This window comes from Phodopus roborovskii, unplaced genomic scaffold (genome assembly GCF_943737965.1).
Source record: "Phodopus roborovskii unplaced genomic scaffold, PHOROB, whole genome shotgun sequence".
Classification (NCBI taxonomy): domain Eukaryota; kingdom Metazoa; phylum Chordata; class Mammalia; order Rodentia; family Cricetidae; genus Phodopus; species Phodopus roborovskii.
Window position 1 is genome coordinate 5,419,649 of NW_026126638.1, and position 24,129 is coordinate 5,443,777.

The window sequence follows — 24,129 nt, forward strand, 5'->3', positions numbered from 1 at the left end:
GAGACACACGGACACAGGGTGCAGCACGGCGTTAGATCCATGTGATGGGGGGAAATGCTGCGGAGGGCCCAGTGTAGAGACACGAGCTTGGAGTCCTGGTACTCAGGAGGCTGAGGCAGGAGAATAAAAACGGGAAGGCCTGGCTGGGCTGTAGAGCCTGCTCCAGGTCAGCCCAGGCGGGGCTGGCCATCCTTGGTAAAGACACCACACACTGTAGTCAGAGGACATGAAGAAATGAAGCTGGAAATGACCTGCCGGCTTTCTCGCTCTGGCTAGCTTCCACAGTGACGGGAAGGAGCTCTGCAGCGGAGGGAGAAACGCCACCAAGCCTGAGACCTGGAAGGATAAGATGATAAGGCCTTTCGTCCCCGCCATGCTTTTGCTTATGGTTTTTATTGCACTTCACGTCCTGAGCTAAGGCAGTGGTGGAGCGCTGCCTCCTATAACACCGGTGAAAGGTGGGCCTGAGGAGAACCCTCCAGACCTGCTATAGGCCATAAGGAAGTTTATGCAAAGTCTGTGAATTTTGTGACAATAAAGACACAAATTACTGCTATTTATAGCCATGCTTGCCATAACTGAGCAGAATCAAATGAAACATCAAACATGCTTAAGATCTTTTACAGTCATTAATTTAATTACTTTAGTCGTCTGTGTGTGTCTGTGTACATGTTCATGCCTGTGCCCCATGGGAGACATGCCATTGTGGGGGTCAGAGGACCACTTTCAGGAATCAGTTCTCTCCCTGTACTGTGTGGGTTCTGGGGCTCGAACTCAGGTTGCTAGGGCTGGTAGCAAGCACCTTTACCCACTATGTCATCTCTCTGGCTGGAAATAAAAATTTGAAACACAAAAGGTAGTCTCCAAGAGCCCAAGCAAGCAGGTTGTTTTGGATGCTTACCTATTGTTTTAGTTCAGCTGGTTTGTGTCATGATTAATCCTCCTTGTCAACTGAGTGACTGGGTTTCTAGTCACCCTGAGTCTCACTCTGAGTCTCTGAGGGGTGTCATGAGTTCCAGGACAGCCTGGCTACAAAACAATAGCAGCAAACCCCACAACCCCCTCAACAAACAAACAGCAAAAATCAAGAATGTACTTTGGGGGTTTAGAAGCTAAATATAAAGCTAAGGCAGAGTAATGAAGTATGTCACCTTTGAGTGACACATTTATAGATAGATACCCTGTTGACTAGAGAGATAGTAAGAATCATTGGGCAGGTGCCTACTCATGGAGATAGAATAGAAAGGCATGAAGATGCTATCAAAAGTAGCCATTTTATGTCACTGAGAACCAGGCAATCCCGTAGGCTTGAATAGTTAGGGAAGATGAGCATCTATATTATATAAATTTAACGTCAGACCCAATTCTATACCAGGATAGACTAATGGAAAGACTATGGAACAATGGAGGAAAATATATTAAATTAACCCAAACAAATCTTCCCTCCCTGTTTACTTTGTCATAAGATTCACCAACAAGGCCCCAATGAAGTTAGATATAAAAAGAGTGAACTTGGTGAATTTGGTGGTTCAGATCAGTAATCTCAGCTTCTTAGAAGGTTGAAGTAGGACAGTTGAGTTCAAGGACCGCCTGGGCAGCAGAGTGAGTTCGAGGCAGCCTGCTTTGAAATGCATTTTAAGATAAAATAAGACTCAAGGTCTGGAGACGTATTTAGAAGTAAAGCATCCAGAGAACTCTTAACCTCTCTCAAGGCTGGGGCAGTCCTGGCCTTAACATGATTGGAGACCGATTCCCTAAGACTGAATGCCTAATACTGAACACATAACACGGAATGCCTAATATTAAATCTTGAGTGGTAAAGCATATGCCTCGAATGCTCAGGCAGTGGGTTGGATCCCTAGCACAGGAAAAAGAAATGAGGTAGACGTTACTTAGAGTGAAGAATGATCAGAGCTAGGAAGCTATTCTGCTGTGAGAATCCCTAGGGTCAAAGTTACGGCAAGTGCACTTGAGATGGAGAAGGTGGGGTAAGAAAGCTTACATTTGCAGAAAGCCAAGCAGTTAGCTTTGGTGCTGACTTTGAGTTTTCATCTATGCAGTTATAGTCTTATAATTCAATTGTCCTGTTTGTAAAGTGTGATGACTGCGATGGTGCTTAGGATGATACCTGCGCATTCTGGTAGGAACAAAATCAGCTGACTTCTTTGTATTTCTCAGGGATGTGATGGTGGTGGTTATTGTTATCCAATACCTGGTACATTCTGGACATTTTGATATGTGTGTTACCTGATACTATGTCTTAGTATTCAGGTATCTGTACTGGCCTGCCCTTGGGGTTCTGACAGGATATACCCTCAGCTTCAGCCACTAAGAGCACTACCTGTGCACATTCACTACGTTCCCTTTTAAAAGGGCCCTGCCCACCTCCCATCTTTCTCTCTTTCCCTCTCTTCCTCATACCCCCTCATTCTCTCTCTCTCTCTCTCTCTCTCTCTCTCTCTCTCTCTCTCTCTCTCCTACCAATCTTGTCCCCAAGGACCAGTCTCTGCCCCTCCCCCAACATCTTTTCTGTCCCTTCTCTCTCCTCTTCCAAAAAGCCTCCTATGTGAGTCCTGTTGTATGGCATTACTTCTCTTCACTGCATTTTTAAAATTACACCATTATGCATAACATTACATTCTTTCTTTCTTTCTAAAAATGTTTATGGGTATTCTGTCTGTATGCACCTCTGTGTGCCATGAGTATTTGCCCAGTGTCCATGCAGGCAAGAAGAGAACATCAGATCATCTGGGACAGTTGCATAGAGTTGTGAACCCCATGCAGTTGTGGGGAATTGAGCCTGGGTCCTCTGGAAGAGCAGCCTGTGTTCTTAACTGATAAGCCATGCTCCAGCTCCCACAGCATTGCTTTCAATGGACATTATGAAAACCAGTGTGCAATAGACAGCCTCAGAGAGGTTTGGAAGCCTTTGGGTTCTAGTCTTAGTAAATAGCGGGTCTCAGTCACCTCTGAACAGCCTGACAACACTCTGTGGCAGTGTCATTGTACTGCACTTTTGTAGGGCCCTGCATGGACCCCCGAGGCACCCAGAGCAAGCCTGAGCTGTCGGCTGGAACATTCTGCAGTTTTAGCTGAAACATCTTGCACCAGAGTAGTTACTGGTACTCTTCCTGATTTGCTAACACACATCTGCTGGGGAGGAACTAAGCCCAAGGACTTGCATGCTTGACCCTTGATTGTTTCCACTGTGCTGTGAGTCAGTCTATAAGCCCACACCTTCCCCTCATTTGGCATTCCTGTTGAAGGAATGACCCACTGTCTTGTCTTTTTATTTAAATCTCTAGGCCTTCGCCTGCGTAGTGGAAGAGATTGTAGCACGGGCGCTACACTCCATGACAAAACTGTGACAATCTGAGTACACATTTTTATTTTGTCTTCTCTAAATGCATCACACTTTAAGGTGCTTTTCTGAGTTAGCACTTAAAAAAAAAATTGAAGGTTTATGGCAATTCTGGTTATGTTATTTTCCCAGGGGCATGTGCTCACTCTGTGTCTACCTCACATTTGGGTAATCCTGGTACTATTTTAAACTCATCCATTATTGTTGTATCTCGTTTTTTCCATTTGATTTTATGCGTATGAGTGTTTTGCTTACATGTATCTGTGTACCATATACAAGGAAGCCAGAAGAGAGTACCAGATACCCTAGGATTGGAGTTATTCTATAGGGCTGTAACTTTCCACAAGATTACTGGGGATTGAACCTGGATCCTCCGGAAGAGCAGACAGTGTTCTTAACTGTTACTGAAGCAACTGTCAAGCCATTAGTAAGAGGCTTTAAAATAATCTCCTGTGATTCTCTCATAATTATCCTTTGGCCTTATCATCAATCCATATTAAACAAATAAACACAAAGCAAGTCATACTAAAACGAGCAGGTGAGGTATGGATACTATAAATATGTACTCAGAGTTTTCTAATTTTTTTTTACCTAACTTTAAATACTGTGAGAAACTGTCAAAATCTGTAGCTTACTTAATACTTTTGTAAGTTTTATAGTGTTACCACTGTGGTAATAGGGATGTGCATAGATATGCCAAATAACTTAGAATCCATTCTGCTTATCTGGGAAATAAGCTCGCTCATTCATTCATTCATTCATTCATTCATTCATCTATTTTTCTGTAGCAGGGATGGCATCCAGAGTGCCTCACAAGTGATCTACCAATGAGTTACATCCTGAGTTCAAATCTTTAACTGATGAATTTATGTTTTTGTGTCCACGCATGTTTGTGCATGCATATGCCCATGCATTTGTATAGAGGTGAGGAGAGGTCTATGTTGCATGTCTTCATCAATTGCTTTCTACCTTATTTTTTAGATAGGGTTTATCACTGTACCTGGACTTCACTGCTTCAGCTAGAATGCGTGGCACACGAGCTCCAGGGATCTTCCTGTTTCTTCTTTGCCAGTGCGGAGGTTATAGGTGTTCATACTTGGCCTTTTTTGTGTGGGTCCTGGAGATGGAACTCATGTCCTCAAGTTTGTAAAAAAAAAAAAAAAAAAAAAAAAAAAAAAAGTGTGTTACCACTGACTTAGCCCTCTCTCCCAACCCCTAAATAATTTTCTTTATCCCCCCCACCCATTTTTTAATCTAGCCCAGCATTTTTAAGGGTGTTTGTTTCTCCTAATGTCCTTCATTGATTATCACTACTCCTGCTCGTGTTTAATTATCCTGCAGCTGTAGTCAGGACAAACGCAATTTTCTTTCTAAGAGATTGTGGGTAAGGAATCAAAGACATGGGCCTGTCCCTTGTAGTTACGAGGGTTAAAGATGTGTGAGAGAGAAGAGTCAGTTCCAGAAAGGAACAGTATTTTGGGCATACCAAGAAAGGTATGGGAACACAAAGGAACAAACCATGGCTTGAGAGTCCCTTATTGCAAGTTTTTGGGACTAGAAATATTTCATGTCTTTAATTTTTTTTAGTGGAATATTTGCATGTACTTAACAAGAAACCCAGTAGGGAAGAGATCCTGGTCTAAACACGAAATTCATTTCTGTTTCACACACACCTTACACATATTGCCTAGAGGTAATTATATAGTATATTTTTATTACATCTGTGTTTGGAGTATGACTCATTGTGTGAGGTCAGGTGTGGAATATTCCATGTATGGTATCACATTGATACTCAACAAGTTTTGACTTTGGAGCATTTCCCATTCCATGTTTTTTGCTGTTGTTGTTGGTGGTGGTGTGAGATAGGCTTTCACTCCGAAGCCAGGCTGATATTGAACTCACCGAGATTCTCCTGTTTCCCCCTTCAGAGTGCTGGGACCAGAAGCATGGCCATCACTTCCATTAGGTGTAATATGCTGGATTATGGGTGCTTGGTCTGCATCCTAGTTCCATCTCTGTGGTTGTGAAATAAATTCCTGATAAAAGGGACTGGGAAGAAGAAGAGTGCTTATTTCTACTCACAGTCCACCATGGCAAGGGATTAGGAATTGACAGTGATGAGTTTTGAAGTAGCTAGGCATATCCATAGTGAAAAGCAGAGGGAATGAATGCATCCACACTTCCTGCTCAGCTCACCACACTTCCTGCTCAGCTCACCACACTTCCTGCTCAGCTCACTACATTTCCTGCTCAGCTCCCTTTCCCCAGTACAATACAGTTCAGGACCCAAACCCAGAGAATGATGTCTGTCACTGACTCTTAGACTTGATCTTATCGCATCAATTAGCATAACCCTGACAATACCCTAGGGACTGTCCACAGACCTACCTGATCTATGTCCTTCTCTTTCCAGGTGACTCAAGATGACAGTTAAAATGAACCATTACAGCCAGGATGAAAAAAAAAAAATGATCTTAATTATAGGTGGTTTTCTGATTTTTTTTTTTTTTTAATTTCAAAATTTTGTACCAAAGGAGCGTTTTTACCTTTGGATACTTTGAAACACTCCATAGTTACCTTAAACGCCATCTCCTTCCCCTTCTAACTCAATTGGTAGGAAATGCTGTTGTTTAAATTCCTCTATTAAGACAAGAGGCAATGAAAAAAACTGCCCCTGCTTTATCATTTATTTATTTTTCATGCTGCCAAAGATTGAATCCAGAGACCTTCATCTGTACACTACCAGCTCTTGGCGGAATGTTTAAGCGGTAGGAGAGAAATACGAGTGGCCCTGTCATAAAATCCGAAGCTGAAGTTGCTAGTGCTGTCAAATCTTTATTTAGTAGAGACTAGGAAGCGATCTGTATTAGTCTGTGATAAAAAGGAACCGATTTGATGAAGCTTCCTTTCTCTTAAGAAGAAAATAATACAAATATCATTTCTTGTACCAGGGAGGATGGTTAGGAAGGAGGGTTTGGGTTAGTTCAGAGGTAATCAGAGGTAAAAATCCTAGATGTTTGCATAAGGATGGGAGCGTGCCGCCGTTGCTTGCTACCTCTGTTGTTTCCAATAACTTGACATTTTAGTAGTTTCTCTTCCTCCTCACAGATCTTCTTTTCAAATCAGTAGAATGGTAAAGCCTGCTTTGTGTGGCAAAGGGCCTGATCACAGCTGGGCCTCCCCTGGGAGTCATCTCTCCCACTCACAGGCGGTGTGTGTGGCCTTTGTTCTACTGGCGCCAGCAGCCTGGTGACTTCATAAAAACAGGGAAGGGAGGGCTGTAAACATTAGCTTAGGAAGAGCACGGGTTTCTGAGAATTTTAAGTCTTCATCTACTTTTGCTCAGTGCTATTGCCACCATGTGGATTTCCTCGGAAATGAAGCTCTGGCTGCGAGATGAAAAAACGAAAAAACGCATCCCGGTCTTTGAGTCCGGTCTTCCGGGGCTGGGATGGGGAGCTCAAGCAGTTGTTTTGCTATGGTTTGTAAAGTTGAGTACAAGGCCCCCGGGCTTGAATGAGATCATTAGTCAATCCACCTTCACCCAGAGGCCTCCCTCCTCTTCAATTTTCATATCCAAAAATCAGCTGCTAAGTAATTTGAATTTCAAGACTGGCCAATGATGCATCTAGGAAGAGAATCTAAGATCTTCTGATGTCTAATCAAATGTTCTTCCCTCTCACAGGGTTGATACAGATAATAAATGCGATTCATACAAGGAGTTGATTATTTTTTCATTGCCGTCTCATAAACAACAATGATTTGCTCACTTAGGAATCTACCTTACAGCACGTTATCTGTGCGGGCTTCTGTCTTCCTATGTTCTATTTCTTTGGACTTCTCAGTCTTCTGCCTTTAGAAGAGTTTTCTGTTGCTATCCATCCTGTGGACTGCTATCCTGGGTGACACTTGAAGGAGCAGTTCCCATGTACTCCAGACTCCCTGACAACTTACACTTTCTGCTTCCTACTTCCGGAAACATCCCACAACTTCAGAGGAGCTCTGCACAGCATTGTATTTCTTCTAGGCTCCACTAAGCCCTGGCTGCTTATGAGCCTTGTGGGCTGCACTGGTTCAGGTTCCTCGTTTGAAGCATTAAGGGACTATTTTAGCATTTTCCTAGTTCTTCAGCTAGGTGTCTAGTCATTTGCCTAAGAACACTTGAATTGCCAGCGTGTACTCTACTAATGTGCATTCACTGACCCAATGTGGCCACTCCTGCTTTCTCTTTTCCCTTTCTAGCACATTTCTTTCTTTTATCAGGGTGGTTGGGATTCAGAGAGGAGGCAGATTAATTTTACAGTGTGTAAATCTTGTGGAAAAAAATCCATTGAGATTAATGCCTTGATAGAACAATCTAGAGAGAATTGAACTCTCCCAACTTTAAATAGGAATTATTGCTCCATATTGTGTTTCTATTAACTCCGTCAGTACTGTTCTGATTTTCTTCTAAAGATCTGGCACTGAAGTTTTGTAAAAAAAGGCTTAAAAGAAATCTCCATTTTCTGTTGGTTACTGCTGTTTAAAGAGCAGATGCTTACATGGTACTTATTTTAAATACTTCCATAATCTTTTAACTGATGAACTTCTTCGTTAATTTAAATGTTGTCAGTTGGGTTTGCTGGAATTTTCAAAGACAGTTATAATGACTGACCCTCTCTCCTTTTGGTACCGATGATTTCTGTGTACTTTCCTTTTTTTCATTTCTCTAGTTGCTGTTTTTGTGAAATCATTTCCTCCCTGTAAGCTGTTTGTCTTGACTTACTGTGAGTGAGTGTGTGAGAGTATGTGTGTGTCTTTGTGTGTGAGTCTGTGTGTGTGTGTGTCTGAGTATGTCAGTGTGTGTATCCCTGTGTGTGTTGTGTGTGTCTCAGAGCATGGTCAGTGTGCATCTATCTCTGTGTGTGTGTTGTGTGTGTCTCTGAGCATATGTGTCAGTGTGTATCTGTGTGTGTGTGTGTTGTGTGTGTGTCTCTGAGCATGTGTCTGTGTATCTCTCTGTGTGTGACTGTGTGTGTGTGTGTGTGTGTGTGCAGTTGATGGAGGTGGGTGCTTGTGTTTTGTAGTGGGTGTGGGAGCAGGACTAACCTGTTTGATTGTTTTGCATTCCATCTCTAAGCAGTCATCCTAATGAGTGCCCTCTCTTAATGACTCCCCACTCTTCCCTATTTTCCCTAATTATGAGTTAGGGGAGTCTTAAGAACTAATCTCACTCGTATCAGACTTTTTGCCTGGTTTCTCTCTGAGCGGAGGTATGTCTCCTTGTGTGAGTCTTCTGAATTCTTACATCTTGGAGGCAGAGAAGAATCTTTAGTTTTCTTTTAAAATTATTTAAAAATTGTATTCTCTTCTTTCCTCACACAATACATCTGACCTCAGCTTCCCCTTCCTCCATGCTTCCCAGTCTCCCCCCCCCCAGGTTTGAGTGTGCCCCCCCCAGGACATCAAGCCAACACTACAATAAGAGCAGGCACAAACCCTCTCATCAAAGCTGGGCGAGGCAATCCAGGAGGAAAAGGGACCTAAAAGTAGACAAAGGAATCAGAAACAGCACGGCTCCGACTGTCAGGGTCCCCCCAAACACCAAGCCAACAACCATAACATACATGCAAAGGACCTAGCACAGACCCTTGCTGCCTCAGTCTCTGAGTCCCTTAGTTGGTTCTGTGGGCTGTGTTCTCCAGGTGTCCGCAATCCCTCTGGCTCCCCACAATTTCTCCTCCCGATTTCCACGGGTTCCCTGGAGCTCTGAGGAGAGAGAGACTCAATGGACCTCCAAGCTGGGTTCTCCTAATTTCTGGCTGTGGGTTTCTGCATAAGCACCCATCAGCTACTGGAGGCAGCTTCTCTGAGTATCTGAGCATAGCAGAACATCATTAAGGATCATTTCATTGATATATGCATATATATATATGTTATATATTGTTACATTATATATAACTTGGTTGATATATAGTACATGTGTAATAACACACACACACACACACACACACACACACACACACACACACAGTCAGTCCTCTTAGGTTCTATCCAGCCTCTGGATCCTGGTCATTCAGGCAGTGTGAGGGCTCCCCCTTGTGGCTTAGAACTCAAATTAGATGGTCAGTGGTTGGCCACTGCCACAAGTTCTGCACCGCCAGTGAGTGTCCCAGCACAGGAAAGACTGTAGGTCGAAGGCATTGTGGCTGAGTTGATGTTCCAGGCCCACCACTGGAAGACTTGCCTGGTTCCAGAAGATACATGGTTAAGGCTCTATGTCCCCCATTACTGGGAGTCCTCACTGGGGTCATCTTGTAGATTCCAGGGAGTTTCCTCTGCACTAGGTTTTTACATTGCCCACCTCTGCAAATGTCCTCCAATTCCAGTCATCTCTCCCTGTGCTTTCTCTCATTACCTCCACCTGAACCCTCCTATTCCCATCATCACCTGCCCACAGTCCACCAACAAAGTGCATTCGAAGTCCCCTTCCCAGCAAGACACACATGTCCCCATTGAGCCCAACTTGTTACTTAGCCTCTCTGGGTCTGTGGAATTTAGCATGATTATCCTTTATGAAACAGCTAACATATACTTGCAAGTGAGTTCATACCGAGATTGTCTTTCAAGCGTGAGCTGTCATATTTTAGCTATTCTGATCAGTGTAAAATGGCATCTCAAAGTGGTTTTGATTTGCATTTCCCTAATGGATAAGGATGTTGAACATTTTTTTTTTTTTCAGTGTTTCTCAGCCATGTTGGTTTCCTCTGTTGAGAATTCTCTGCTTAGATCTGTAGCTCATTTTTTTAAATGAATTATTTAGTTTGTTAATGCCTAGTTTCTTGAGTTCTTTATATATTTTGGAAATTAGTTTTCTATTGGATGTGGAGTTGGTGAAAGTCTTTTCCCATTGTAGGTTGCTATTTTGTCCTATTGACTGTGTCCTTTGCCTTACAGAAGGTTTTCAGTTTTATGAGGTCCCATTTATTAATTGTTGATCTTAATGCTTGCACTGTCAGTATTCTGTTTAGGAAGTTGTTTCTTGCATTAATGAATTCAAGGCTATTCTCCACTTTCTCTTCTATCAGGTTCAGTATATTTTGTTTTATGTTGAGGTCTTTTGGTCCACTTGGACTTAAGTTTTGTGCAGTGTTGCCAGTAGGTTTTCCCTGCCGGCCCGGACCCACTGTGGTGCCAGCCCCAAATAACACACAGAGACACTGTATTAGGTATAAATGCTGTTGGCCTGTTACTTGTTTCTTATTGGCTAGCTCTGTCTTAATTATTAACCCATTTCTATTAATCTAAGTACTTCCAGGTGGTCTCATCTTACCTGAAAGAGGGGGCTGGCGGTTCTGCTCTCCCTAGACTCTCCATGCTGACTCCTCCTTACTACTTCATCGAATCCTCCTTGTCTCCTAGTCCTGCCTATCTTGCTTTACTATTGGCCAACAGTGCTTTATTCATTAACCAGTATGAGAAACATATTTACAGAATGACATCTCCCATCATCTCCTCTTCTCTGTCTAAATAAAAAGAAGGGTTTTAACCTTAACATAGCAAAATATATCACACAACAGTTATCAAATAAGAATCATAGCTAACAATATTTAGTTCATTGGCATTTAGTAAGACTTAAAGAAAATATTCTATCATCTATCCTATCTTTGTGAGTCTAAAGTCTTATATGTAACTTATCTTTAATCCTAAATAAGGAAAACTATAACCATAGCTATTTGTCTTTTAACTCCCTCAAAGACCACAGAAGGATAATATATAAACTCTAGAAATGACAGAGACAACTCACCTGGTCAGCCACCCAAAGTTCTTCTGTAATGTTCCATCTTCAGCCCATAGGCCATAGTGTGTCTGTCAGACACCTCAGCAAAGCAGGAAAGTTTAAACTGTTTTCTTGTATTGGCAGTTTGTCAGTCACTTTTCTCTGTGTCCTGCAGACTGTCTGGCAGACTCTTCCATGAAGTAGGAACCCTGTAGCACTGTCCATCTTGCATCAGCAGTCATTTTTCTGTGGGTCCTGCATGTCCAGTTTTAGCTTTCCTTCTCTAAATTCAAGCATGTTGTTAACAATACATTCATGGGTTCTGCCTTAAATCAAGAAGCCAATTGATGTAAAGCAGAAGAAAACAAAATCTGGGGCTCATTAGCTTATAAGCAATTTTCTCTCTGAAATCCTAATTTTCTCATATACATTTTAATGCTTATTGTTGCCTTTCCCTAATGCATACTTTAAAACTTGAAAATTTTACTTTAATATTTATGTTTAAGTTTTTCACAAGGAATAATAACAATTCCTAACAGCAATTTTGAACTCTCCGGAAAGAAGATGGGGCCCCATGTCGTCATTTCCACTTGACTCAAACTGATGCATCTGGACTACAAACATCACCCTAAAACTGGTTTGAGACTGTTTTGCTCCAGACAACTCATGACTAGCTAGCTGTAATGGTGCACCTTCTTATTACACCCTGGCCAGAGTTTCAAATAGAATTACAGTCAAGCATTTTCTGCCACACAGTGACTAGCTACATATGTCACAGCGAGTTCTGTTGAGAAATTTGGTTGCTAAAAATTTTCTTCCTACAGGATCCCATGGAGCAATCATTATCCCATTTCAGCAGGAAGTAATCTTAAGATAACAATGCCCCCTTTCCCTACTCTCAGAATTTGGGGATAATATTCATTTTCTTTGGGTTGGTTTTAGTTACTTAGGGTTGGGTATGGAAGGTGATGCATAAACTCGGGTTTATCTTTTAGACAGGAATAGGATATGGTTGGGAAAGGTAGATGGGATATAGGTAGATTAGCCTATCTTCTCGTGAATTATTTAGTAAGAGATAATAGTATTATACAGCTTACATTGTTATATATTCTTATTTGTGGTAAGCTATGTAAAATTAAGTTTATATTCCTTTCCCGGAAGAATTGTATATTATATTTTGTCATATTGTGCGAAATCTTTCCACTTATGATGTTTTATGCACATTATTCTTACCACATTCTATGTATGTATACTTTTTCTTGTACTCAAGACATTTTGTAAATTGATACAATTGGGGATGTTTATCTTGCTGCCCTTTATAGTTCTACCTCTTGTCTAGACATTTTTACTTTACCTCTAATTTAGAGATTTGCATGTATGTATATGTAAATAGTTATATTGTTTAGGTATTTATCCCTGGTTTACTCAAGGAAGTTTTAATCAGCTTTTTTTTTTTTTTTTTTTTTTTTTTTAGCTAAGTTCCTGAGTATTACAGATTATCTTCACCCATGTTTCCTTTACCTATGAGATTAGTCAGACATAGATGCTTAATCTTCAATCATTTTATAGACATGCAGAACATGGCATGTAAACGTTTTAATATTAGTACTCCGTTGACATGAGACACTATTGCTCCTGACAGCACTGTGCACTTTCCCGAAAATAGGTTGGACACTGTTGTTGCTCCTTCTGGAGTTCATCCTCGCTTTGGCTAATGGCCTCTTGGGCAAAGAACTGCCCCCACCTTGACCACTGATTTGGACATGCGGTCCTATGTGCTTGCAGGAGACAAATATAGAAGACTGCTGAACCTTGCCAAGTCAGGGTAAGACAGCCTTTCTACCTCCCTGCTGTTGTTGTGGTCTGTCAAGTACTCTTGGCCTTAGCCAAAACTGGGTGTACAACATTGCTGTAAGACCTTGGGTGACTGTCCAGGTAGCCTGCTGTTTCTGTCCTTGCTGCACCTTTTGGAAGTTGCCCATCCGCACTTCCTGTCTACCCTAGCATTATTATTTTCCTTCTCAGGTCTTGATGAGGTTGAAGATTAAACTATCACAACTATTATTCTCTCTTCCTAGTTAGATATATTAGGTACTAGACTTAAGTTTTCCAGCTAGGACAATTCTGTTGTAAACTCCGTTATACCTTCACCCTAGGACTAGATATGTAGGTCTTTTTGTTCTCGATTTTCCTTTTCTTAGAGCATACTTACTTGTTATTCACTGTTTTATATTATGTTTTGTATCAAGCCTAAATAATTTTTTTTAGACTAAAAGGGGAATTGTAGTGGGATATTCACTTTGTCTCCTTCTGTGGCACTGGCCACACCCATGAGGGGTGGAGCCAGGGACGGAAGTGACCTGTGGAACTTGGTCTGAGGAGGAGCAGGGCAACTTTCTCTTGCTTGCAGCATGGGCACAGGAGCACTTCTAGAGGCATTCTTGGTAGCAGGAACCTGCTTGTGTTCACCTGTGTATGTTGTAAGTTATTTCTCCCTGAATAAACATTTATTGGGCCTATTTGTTTCTCCTGATCCTTATTAAACGTCAATAGTGCAGGGTGATAAATATGGATCTATTTGTATTCTTTTACACGCTTTTTGTTTCTTATTGTGTCTTTCTGGCTTCTTTATCAGAATTCAGGAGTTCATAGGTATGTGGATTTATGTCTGGGTCTTCAGTTTGATTCCATTGATGAACCTGTGCTACAGCTGTGTTGGAATATTCAGGACTGACTTGCTTTAGTAGGGAAGCTGGGTTCTAGTAGTGACATACTGTCTTGTTCTTAGGCTGGCATCTAGGCATCTGGGTTTCTGGTAATTAAAGGCCATAAAAGGTCTAGGTCTTGATTTCTGTTTTTTGTTTGTTTGTTTTCTAGGTGGGTGTTGCTGTTCCTTGACTTTTGTTTCCTCTCTGGTCTTCTGGCTTGTGTGCCCTGCCACTGAGAAGGGGTCTCTACCTAAGTTGGGGCAGGATACAACAATGAGGAGGGGAGAGAGAGGGAATTGGGGGCAGAGTCCAGTAAGGGAGTCACCTAAAGAGTTTAGAAGGTCCACAGGAGAGCAGTCAACCTAGAGTTTTGGTGACCAGAGTGGCTTAGTTTTTGATGCTTATCCTTAGTTTTTGTAATGACAGCTGCCATCCCAATATGACTAAGAATTTCTTTCCTTTTTATACCAAGAATAGAGGGAACTCCAGGTCCCAAGGATGCTAGGCAATCACAGAACTCCAGGCACCAACTGAGGAATTTATTTTAAACTTCATCTTTAAAAATTATTGTGAGGTCTTTTTTTCTAATCCACACAATGTTAGCGACTTAGTGACTTTGTATAAAATTGTTAATTATATACTGATTGCCTGCTGTGTCTTAACTACTCTTTAAGACACATCGGTGAGAAGACAGATAAGAGTATCAAGGAAATACAGTTCTCTGTCATTGTGTTTGTAGAGGAGAGAGAGAGAGACAGAACCCTCTGTCTGGGGCTTAAATTCAGAGGAAACTAGAGATAACTGAGTTCCAGTTGAGAAAATGGCTGGCTGCCCTCATCATCTGATGTCTGGGTTGTGTCTGCTGACCTGAGGTGTCCCAGGTCATCTCTTCATGGTAACTAAGCTGGTGCGGTCCTGTACAAGTACACTGTTCAAGCACACTTACTACTTACCCCCTGCACCACATTTATCTTTACCTACAGGCTGATCATTCAGGGCATGTAAGGAGGAAGGGAGATCTTAACAGACAATGTTAAAGGAGCAAATGGAAGCTGAAGCCAGGCACCAGTGGACAGCAACTCAAAAGCCAGACACCAATGGACAGAAAGTCAAAAGCTGCATAAGGAGTTATTTTTAGGAGATAGAATGGACATTTGGTAGCATTTGGTGGAATTCAGGGTACACAAGAAAGTATTCGTAGAAGATAGGATTGACATTTGGTAGCACTTGACAGAATTCAGTCATCTAGGATAATGGCCAAGTTCTTAGAGAACTAGCTTTATCATTTGTTATTTAGTTTCTGTGTGATGCAGGGCTTGTGAAGTCCTGGCTGGAATAGTCTCTGAGGTAGCTAACTACTTTGAAGTTGTCCTGACATGTTTGTAGTCCAAAGCTTATCTTTAGGTGGTGTTTTTCAATTTAGTGACATGACAACAACCCAGGTGGATTCCTTGTTGTAAGGCCCCCGTCATCTTGGAGACCTCAAAGGTCACCAGCCGGGAAAGGTTGTGGTTCATGGCAGCAAACTTAGGCATTTTAAATCTCTTATGGAGCAGATCTCAGAGAGGTTAAAGGACTATAATCTGTTAAATACACCCAGAGCTCACAAACTTCATTCCTAGTTACCTGCCTCAGACTCATATTCCAAAACACATACAGGAAGCTAGATGAAGCTTATTTTTAGAATCAGTTAGTACTCAATATGATTGCTAATCTTATAGATTTTGAGACAGCCTTTGTACTTTAAGAAAAGTTTTAAAGAGTCAAAATAAAACCAAAGAATTATGAGATTAGTGGCAATATAATAGTATGACAATTTTGGTTTTCTTTTGTCTCATACCAGGTGGCTCTTTTGACATGAGACAGAGATTTTGGATTTTTCTTTCACAAACAAGTTTGGGTGTAAGAAGGAGAGACTCATGCTTAATTCCAAAGCTAGTTTTAAATTTTAATTGAATTAGGACCAGTAAAAGACCATTTATCTTTTATGTTTGTATAGAGCAGCAAAAACAAACATTTGAAAAGATTAATGAAATTCTATTCTGTTTGAAGTGTGTTATACCCTTAGGCCAATTTACTCTTTTCCTCAGAACATATTTTTTTGATAAGTCATCCTTCTTCTTCAGATATCTCTTTTTTTCCCAGTGGTCTTGAGATTCTTTAATTGGATGCTTTTATTCTCTGGGAAAGACAAAAACAAAACTCTGCTCCAACCCTAACTTTGGATAGTTCCTTTATTGCAGGTATCTCTATTAAAGCAAAATGGTTTTTTGTTTGTTTGTTTTTTTTTGGCAAGAGAAAAAGGTGTTTTCTTTTAATAAGATTTTTTTTTCTTACATGATCAAGTGAAAGGTATTTGTTAATTTTATAAGTTAGCTTGGATTCAATGAGAAAACTTTTTGATATAGCCTTGTAGACAGATATTTCTGTCTCACCTGTTCCCACAGCTGTTTAGCCCCAAATAAACACAAAGAGGCTTATCTTAATTATGAACTGTTTGGCTGATGGCTTAGGCTTCTTACTGGCTAGCTCTCTCTTAATTTTTATCCAATAACTATTGATCTATGTGGCATCTCTCTGGCTTCTCCTCTCTGCATCCTCTCCCAGAATTCTCCTCGTCCGGTATCCCCACCTATGCCTCCTGCCTGGCTCCTGGCCAATCAGTGTTTATTCATCAATTAATAAGAGAAACATATTAATCAGGACATCCTCCACCATCACCTCTGCTAATCAAGAGACCTTTCCTGTTCAAATTTAATCTTTATTAATCTTGGCGGTATCCACAACTTTTCTTCTCTTGTGGAAACAAAAGTAGAACCTCTTCCTGCATGTAACACTCATCCTGACTTCCATTCTGAGGCCAACACACCCTTAAAATATACAGGCTTATTTAATTCATCAGTTTTTTTTTTTTTTTTTCCTGTTATCCAGTGTAACTCTGCAGCTCTTGTTCCTTTGCATTAGCATTAAAAAGATTTAAAGTTAATAAAGCACAGTCTAATCTATCTCAGGGGAATCTTTACTTCCCCCTTCTGTTTATTAATTTTATACTTTAAAGTGTTATTACCTCTTTCTATACTGCTTGTCCTATAGGATTGTGTGGTATAACTGTAATATGTTTTATGTTTAAACTTTCGTTTTACTAGAGACATATGCTAGAGCATTGTCAGACTTAATTTGTGCAGGTATTTCCAAAATTGCCATGAATTCTAATACACATGTAATTACAGAATCACCCTTTTCAACTTAAAACAGTTGCCCGTTGAAGTCATGAATATGTGTTTACCGTATGGTGCCTATATTTGGATTATCCAAACTCTGCAAAATAAAACACATTCACTTGCCAAATTTCATTTCTTTGAGTAACTTTTGGGCTACTTCCTGCTGGTAATGAAGTTTTGATTACACAAAGAACAAGTAGAACATTTCCTTATAAATTCCCTGGCTTGTTGCCCAGTGATAGAAAATCTTTCTTCAAAACCTTGCTATTAGCATGTTGTTTCTTATGAAATTCTGAGGCTTCTAGCACATTTCCTACCAATAACTGTTCAATCCATTTCCTTGTGCTAGAGTCTCTGCAGGGCTGCAATCAAACCAGTCGAAGGACCCCAGGTCTGTTCCTGAGTCAGGGAGTGTGGATGAGAGAAAGGCTGGCTAATAGAATTGAGTTGGAAGCACAGGATAGTTGTCAGGAGAGCAGATTCAGTCTATAATGAATGCCCCATTCATTTCATATCTCCAAACTTAAGTAATCAAAAAGGAGGGGTCAAACACAGAGGACTCCTATTATTATGTATAAAGGGCAAATAGCAATTACTTCCCCTACTCTGGAAGGCACTCCATAACTGCACGTACTCTCTGCCTTCAGGATGAGCGTGAAGCTGTCTGGGCCCAAGTGTGTTGTTATTTAGATGAGAGCCATTCACCTCCAAGGCCTAGGCATCGTGTAGCCAGTAAACTAAAATGTCTTTATGACAACAGAAATACTTTGGGTTCTTTGAACATGTGGCAAGATGGAATGGGTTCCATATAAGGTCCTGACATTAGAGAGTCTGGTAGAGCTGTATGGGATCTGATATGTGTTATATAAAAGGGATGATTTCTATTTCTGATTACTTATTGTAGTTGAATAAATAACAGAGTTAATTCTGAATCATCCGGAATAAGTTCAGCAGTTTAAATATGTAAAACAACTATTTCTGCATATTAAGAGTCAGTAACTACATTAAGAGTTTCTAGAAAATCTAGTAATACCAGGAGAATAGCCATCCACATGGGCATCCTGTAATTTTTTTCTACCAGAGCCAATTCTCTCTCAGCCTCAGCTCATCATTTTCTTGGACTATTTAAATCCTTAACATCGTGTATGTTTTAAATAAATTACTTACTTCTTGAGTTGTTAATCCAGTTGTAGGCAGTGGCCAGTTAACATCTCCCAGCAAATTTTGCAAATCATTAAGAGTTTATAATTGATGTCCCCAAATTTGTACTTTTTGTGATCAAATTTTCTGTAAACTTATCATATATCCTAGATGATTAATAGAATCTCCTCTCTGTATTTTTTTGGAAGCAACTTTTAATATCCAACAAGGTAAAATTTTCTTTACTTCATCAAACATTTTTTCCTAAGGTAACTGCATTTGAATCATCCAGTAAGATATCATCCACATAATGGTAAATTATAGATTGAGGGAACTATTTGTGAATTAGTTCTAATTGTATATAATATTGACACAAGGTTGGGCTGCTTAACATGTCTTGCAGAAACACTTTCCAATTGTGTCTTTTAACTGGTTGGGAATTATTAAAAATTAGTTTCTGCAGGATAATCCTTCTGTATATTGTGAATATATGTTCCTCTCATTGGTTAATAATGAAGCTGATCTGGCCTATAGCCAGGCAAAGTAAGGGTAGGCAAGATACAGGGAAAAGAAGGGCAGAGTCTGGTGAGATTCCAAGAAGCAAGATGACAGAGGACCAGTAAAGCCATGGCCACATGGCAATACATGGATGCATAGAAATGGGTTAATTTAAATGTAAGAGCTGGTTAGTAATAAGCCTGAGAAATTTGGCTAAACATTTATAATTAATATAAGCCCCTGTGTGGCACCTGGGGAAGCAGCTGCTGGGAATTTGGAAACAGGCAGGCAGGAGATAAAGCAAGTTTTATTTATAGTTGGTATTGGAGGCAAATTTTTTTCTCTATACTGTTTTTCTAAAACTATAGTAAGAAGACAGTATTTTAAATTAATCACTATAATGGATCATCTTTTAGGCAAGGGGAATTTGAAGCTGTATAGACCCCACTGGCTGGGTCACCTTATTGATGGCTCTCAGATCTCCTACCATTTTCCATGTTCCAGATTCTTTTTCATGACAAATATAGGAGAATTTCAAGCACTGGTTGACTCTTTAATGTCTTGAGCATTTAACTACTCCTGTGTCAGCTATCCTAGAGCCTGTAATTTTCCTGATGTCGAAGGCAATTTTTCCACCCATTCAGGGTTACCAGTTTGCCAAAATACTTGTTTTCTGGTCTCTCCTGAACTTTTTGTTATAGAAGCTGTTCTGTCTTTGATGACATCCAGAAAAGTGCAGTTTTAAAACAACAGGTATTAATTAAGTCTTTTAATAGCTCTGTAGATGAGTTTCTCCAAAGCTAACAGGGAATGATTGAACCACATTTGATGTAGGGGCCTGTGGGAGACTCCTCAGGGTGTTTCCCTACGGCAAAGGGTTACTTTGCCTATCCCTTGTTGATCTGCATTTATTAGACCAATGCCAGACATTGCTATACCTTCTGCATACTCCAGAACAACACAATACACCATCCAGACTCCCTGTGTATCTTCATCTTTAGGTAGCTCAGTCTTTTTATATTACTTTACTCCATTTTTAAAAAAGACTTTATTATTTTTAACCTATTGTTTTTTTCTATGATTTTTCTGTCTATACCCCTCCCCCTTTCTTAAGCCTGGGCACATTTTTAAGAACAGTGGAACCCCCCACCCCCAATCTGGACCTGCCTTACTAGGTTCCTGCAGCTGCATACTCGCAGTGTTTTCTGATGCATGAGTTAAACTTTAAACTTCTGAGCAGGCACAATTATGCTCTGTGCCAGGGCCTCTGGTGGTTGTCCCTGACCCTCCTCTAAACCCCAGGGCCCTGGTGGCTGTCCCTGACCCTCCTCTAAACCCCAGGGCCCTGGTGGCTGTCCCTGACCCTTCTCTAAACCCCAGGGCCTGGTGAGAGCTGAGTTTTCCCCATATTTTTAAAGTTAATTTTACATTCCAACCACAGCTTTCCCTCTCACCCCTCCTTCAACCCCCTTGCCTCCTCCCACTGATCTAGCCCCACCCCCAGTCTCCTCCTCCTCACCGGTCAACATAGTCTGCCACAGTGGGTTGGGGCAGGGCCAGGCCCCTCTCTCATGCACTAATTCGGAGCATTTCATCCCACAGTAATGAATGGGCTCCAATAAGCTAGCTCCCATATGAGGTTTGAAACATGGTCCTACTGTCAGGGGCCCCTCGGCTAGTGCAAGCCTCACAACGGCCCCACTCTGCTCTCATTGTCTTAATTCCTTCCCTTCCCTCCCCTTTCCTTCCTTTCCCTTCCCACCCCCCCCCCCTCGATAGGTTCTCTCTTATGTAACTCTGGCTGTCTTGGAATTCATTATGTAGAAGAGGTTGGACTCAAACTTGAAAAGATGCCCCTGCCTCCATGACACTGGAATTAAAGGTATGCACCACCATTCCTGGCTCTCGTTTCTATGTAGTTTTTATTTTTTCATTGATTGACTGTGTGCCAGATTCTTTGATAGACTTTAGCAGGGATGGCTCACTTCCAATAAGAAAGGTTACTTCACGAGAGTCTGTCTGAGTTTTTCTTGATATCTTGTCTTCCCAGCACCCATCAAAATGGCTCATTAAACTCTGGTGCCAGAGTTTGGGGATTTTTCTAAGTTTTCATCTCCAAATGCTTCCACATCCCTACATTACTCCAGTTCTAACTTCCTACTGTCCAGGGTTAACATCAGAGCAGCTCTACTCATGGGTATCAACTTTTCTCACAGCTGTGATTATGGAACAAGATGAGACTTGTGTAAGTAAGATTTCTGTTTTGTTTTCTTTCTCCACCCCCCCCCCCTCCATGGTTTGAGAGAAAAGAGACCAGAGTAGCAGCAGGAATGTGAGCTGATGGCTCCACTGAATCTGCCATTAGGAAGTGGAGAGGTTAATGCTGCTGCTCAGCCCAGTCTCCTCTAATGAGTCCAGGACCACCCGGAAGGTGGGGGCAGTACACCCAGAGTTAAGTGATTCTCAGTCTAGTTGAGTTGGCAACAAAGGCCAACCATTGCATATACTCCAAATTAACCTAGGGATGCTGAAACAGTTTCATGTAAAATTTCAAGATTATATATTTTGTTCTGGTAGCTCATTAAAAAATTCTTATAGCTTCTCATGCTGTTCCATTTTGGATTCAGATTGCATTATCCCCTCTTAATGCTATGTCTAAGTCAAAGAGAAAAGAGAAATAGGAACCCATGTTAAGAAAAAAAAATCTCAAAACCAAAAAAGAATAAAGTGTCATATTTTGTACCTGGAACTCCAATGGTGTGTAAAATGGGTGACAGAGAAGCAATCTCTAAGGGTCAGAGAGATGGCTCTGAGGTTAAAAGAGCTTGTTTAGCTGGAAGTGGCAGGGCGCATCTTTAATTCAGAACTTGGGAGGCAGAGCGAGGAGGATCTCTATGAATTTGAGGCCAGCCTGGTCTTCATAGGCAATTCCAGGCTAGTCAAAGGTACACGGCGAGACCCTGTCTTAAAACAAACTCACAAAACCATCCTCCCTAAATCTCCAACAAACAAAAAGAACACTTTCTTCATGGGGGAAGGCTGAGGGGGAAAACCCAGATTTGGTTCCCAGCATCCACATCAATCAGCTCTCAAACACCTGTAACTCCAACTCCAGGAGGATGCGATGCTTTTTACCGCTTCTGAGGCACTTCACACATGCTGTGTACATACAATCAGGCTCATGCATGCAAATAAGCATCATCTAAATGTACACATAAATAATAAAAACAAAAATAATTTTAAAAAGTTTAAAGGATGGGCTGGCGCCATGACGTCACTCCCTGGAGCTGCGGCTTGGCGGAGACCCCGGCCACCCCGGGGCGAGTTCGAGAAGCAAGTACTTTGAGTTCCATGGCATGTGGCTGCTGCCCTTCTGCCGCGGGAAGATGGAGGGCATCCCCGACTTCCCGGTGCCCCCCTCCCCCCACGTGTGGATCGTCACCTACCCCGAATCTGGTACAAGCTTGCTGCAGGAGGTGGTCTACCTGGTGAGCCAGGGCGCCGATTCTGATGAGATTGGCCTGATGAGTACCCACAGCAGGGTCTGGACATCATCAAGGAACTGACATCTGCCCGCCTCATCAAGAGCCACCTCCCTTACCGCTTCCTGTCCTTTGACCTCCACAATGGGGACTCCAAGGTCATCTACATGGCTCGCAACCCCAAGGACCTGGTCGTGTCTTACTATCAGTTCCACCGCTCACTGCGGACCCTGAGCCACCGAGGCACGTTCTAGGAGTTCTGCCGGCGGTTCATGAACGACAAATTGGGCTATGGCTCCTGGTTTGAGCACGTTCAGGAATTCTGGGAACACCGAATGGATTCAAATGTGCTTTTCCTAAAGTATGAAGGCATGCACCGGGACCTGGTGATCATCGCGGAGCAGCTGGCCAGATTCCTGGGTGTGTCCCGTGACAAGGCTCAATTGGAGTCCTTGATTGAGCATTGCTACCAGCTGGTGGATCAGTGTTGCAATGCCCAGGCCCTGCCTGTGGGCGGGGCACATTTGCCTCTTTACTCAGAAGATCGCCTTGAGGTGGCAAGAATGCAAGGGTTTGGGGAGTCCGGCTGCTTTGCTTAAATTTGGTTCAAGTCACAGTTCTCGATTCCAAATTCCAAACCAGGAAGAGTCGGGCTGTGGAAAGACATCTTCACCGTTTCCATGAACGAGAAGTTTGATCTAGTGTATAAACAGAAGATGGGGAAGTGTGACCTCATGTTTCACTTTGATTTATAATACAGAAATCGCGAACTTGTGTGCTCACGGTCCCCAGAAGCTCTACTAGCTAAAAGTCCTGTTTGTGTTCATTTATTCCTTGCTGGACACATTCCTTGCTTGGAAACAGCAGGGGACAAGCCTAGTGGAGAGAGTGAGGAGTGTGATGATGCTGTCCACAGCAGCCACCTGGCCTGTAGCATTTGAGTCTCCACATGGTGGCCATGCCACATGCACAGGCAGCGAGAATGTCTGCCATGTACCCCATGTTACTCACTGTATTTTATAGCGCTCTTCACTGGAAATCTAAATAAATATCTGTCAACCAAATGCAAGTCAATTTCCGAGGGTAGAGCAGGCGTGAGCTGTGCCAGGATGGCAGGGAGCCCTCAGGGTTCACTGTACGTTTTGTAGTCTTTTCTCTAGGCACAATCATCCCACCTTGTTCTGTAATCTAAGGGTGGATTGGGATCACATGGTGGGGGTGAGGGTGCTCGAGAGGTGGGTCTAGCTGTGGTCTAGCTGTGGTCTAGCCCAGTCCTCCGGAACCAGGGAAGCTGGCCTGAGGCTGCAGGCGGCATCGTCAGGAGTCCCCTACAGGCACAGGAATTAGTATCTGTCACAGTCTTCTCTCATTTCCCCAAGGCAGTGACTGCCACACTCCTGCTGACAAGAGATGAGGCATATAGCATGGTTCTAAAATCCCTAGTCGGTCGCTGTCACTGTGCTTCAGCTGTACCAAGGCTCTCACCTATGAGACTTAGTCTGTAGGTTGAGTGTTTTCCATGTAGACAGGACTGTTAAGTCCACTTATCTGAGCTGGCAATGAGACCCTCAGAGTTTCGGAGGGAGTGATGATCTTGTGTGCTGCATGCGCGCGCGCGCACACACACACACACACACACACACACACACACACACACACACACACACACACACACACACACACACACACACACACACCCTGCTGTCTTCTGGCACTAATTTGGCCCAACTGTTGGCCAGACAGGAGGTGGAACAGAGGATTACTGTTCCAGGGGACTAACTTGTTCTGTTCCTTACCAGGTTGGGAAGAGCCCAGCATGGTAGTGGGAGGCTCTGGCCATTGAAGGAGCCTGCTGTGGGTGGTTTCTGAAGCAGGTCTGGTTGCAGCTGGCATTACCTCTGTCTGGGGAGAAGCTTGTGTGGGCTGGGTACATGACACTGTGAGGTGGGCATGGCAGCGC

General features: G+C 42.2%; 1 pseudogene; it reads left to right on the top strand.

The window, feature by feature from the left end:
• The first annotated feature begins 6,720 nt into the window (after window positions 1-6,720).
• LOC127212893 (sulfotransferase 4A1-like) lies at window positions 6,721-22,924 on the top strand (annotated as a pseudogene).
• The last annotated feature ends 1,205 nt before the right edge of the window (window positions 22,925-24,129 follow it).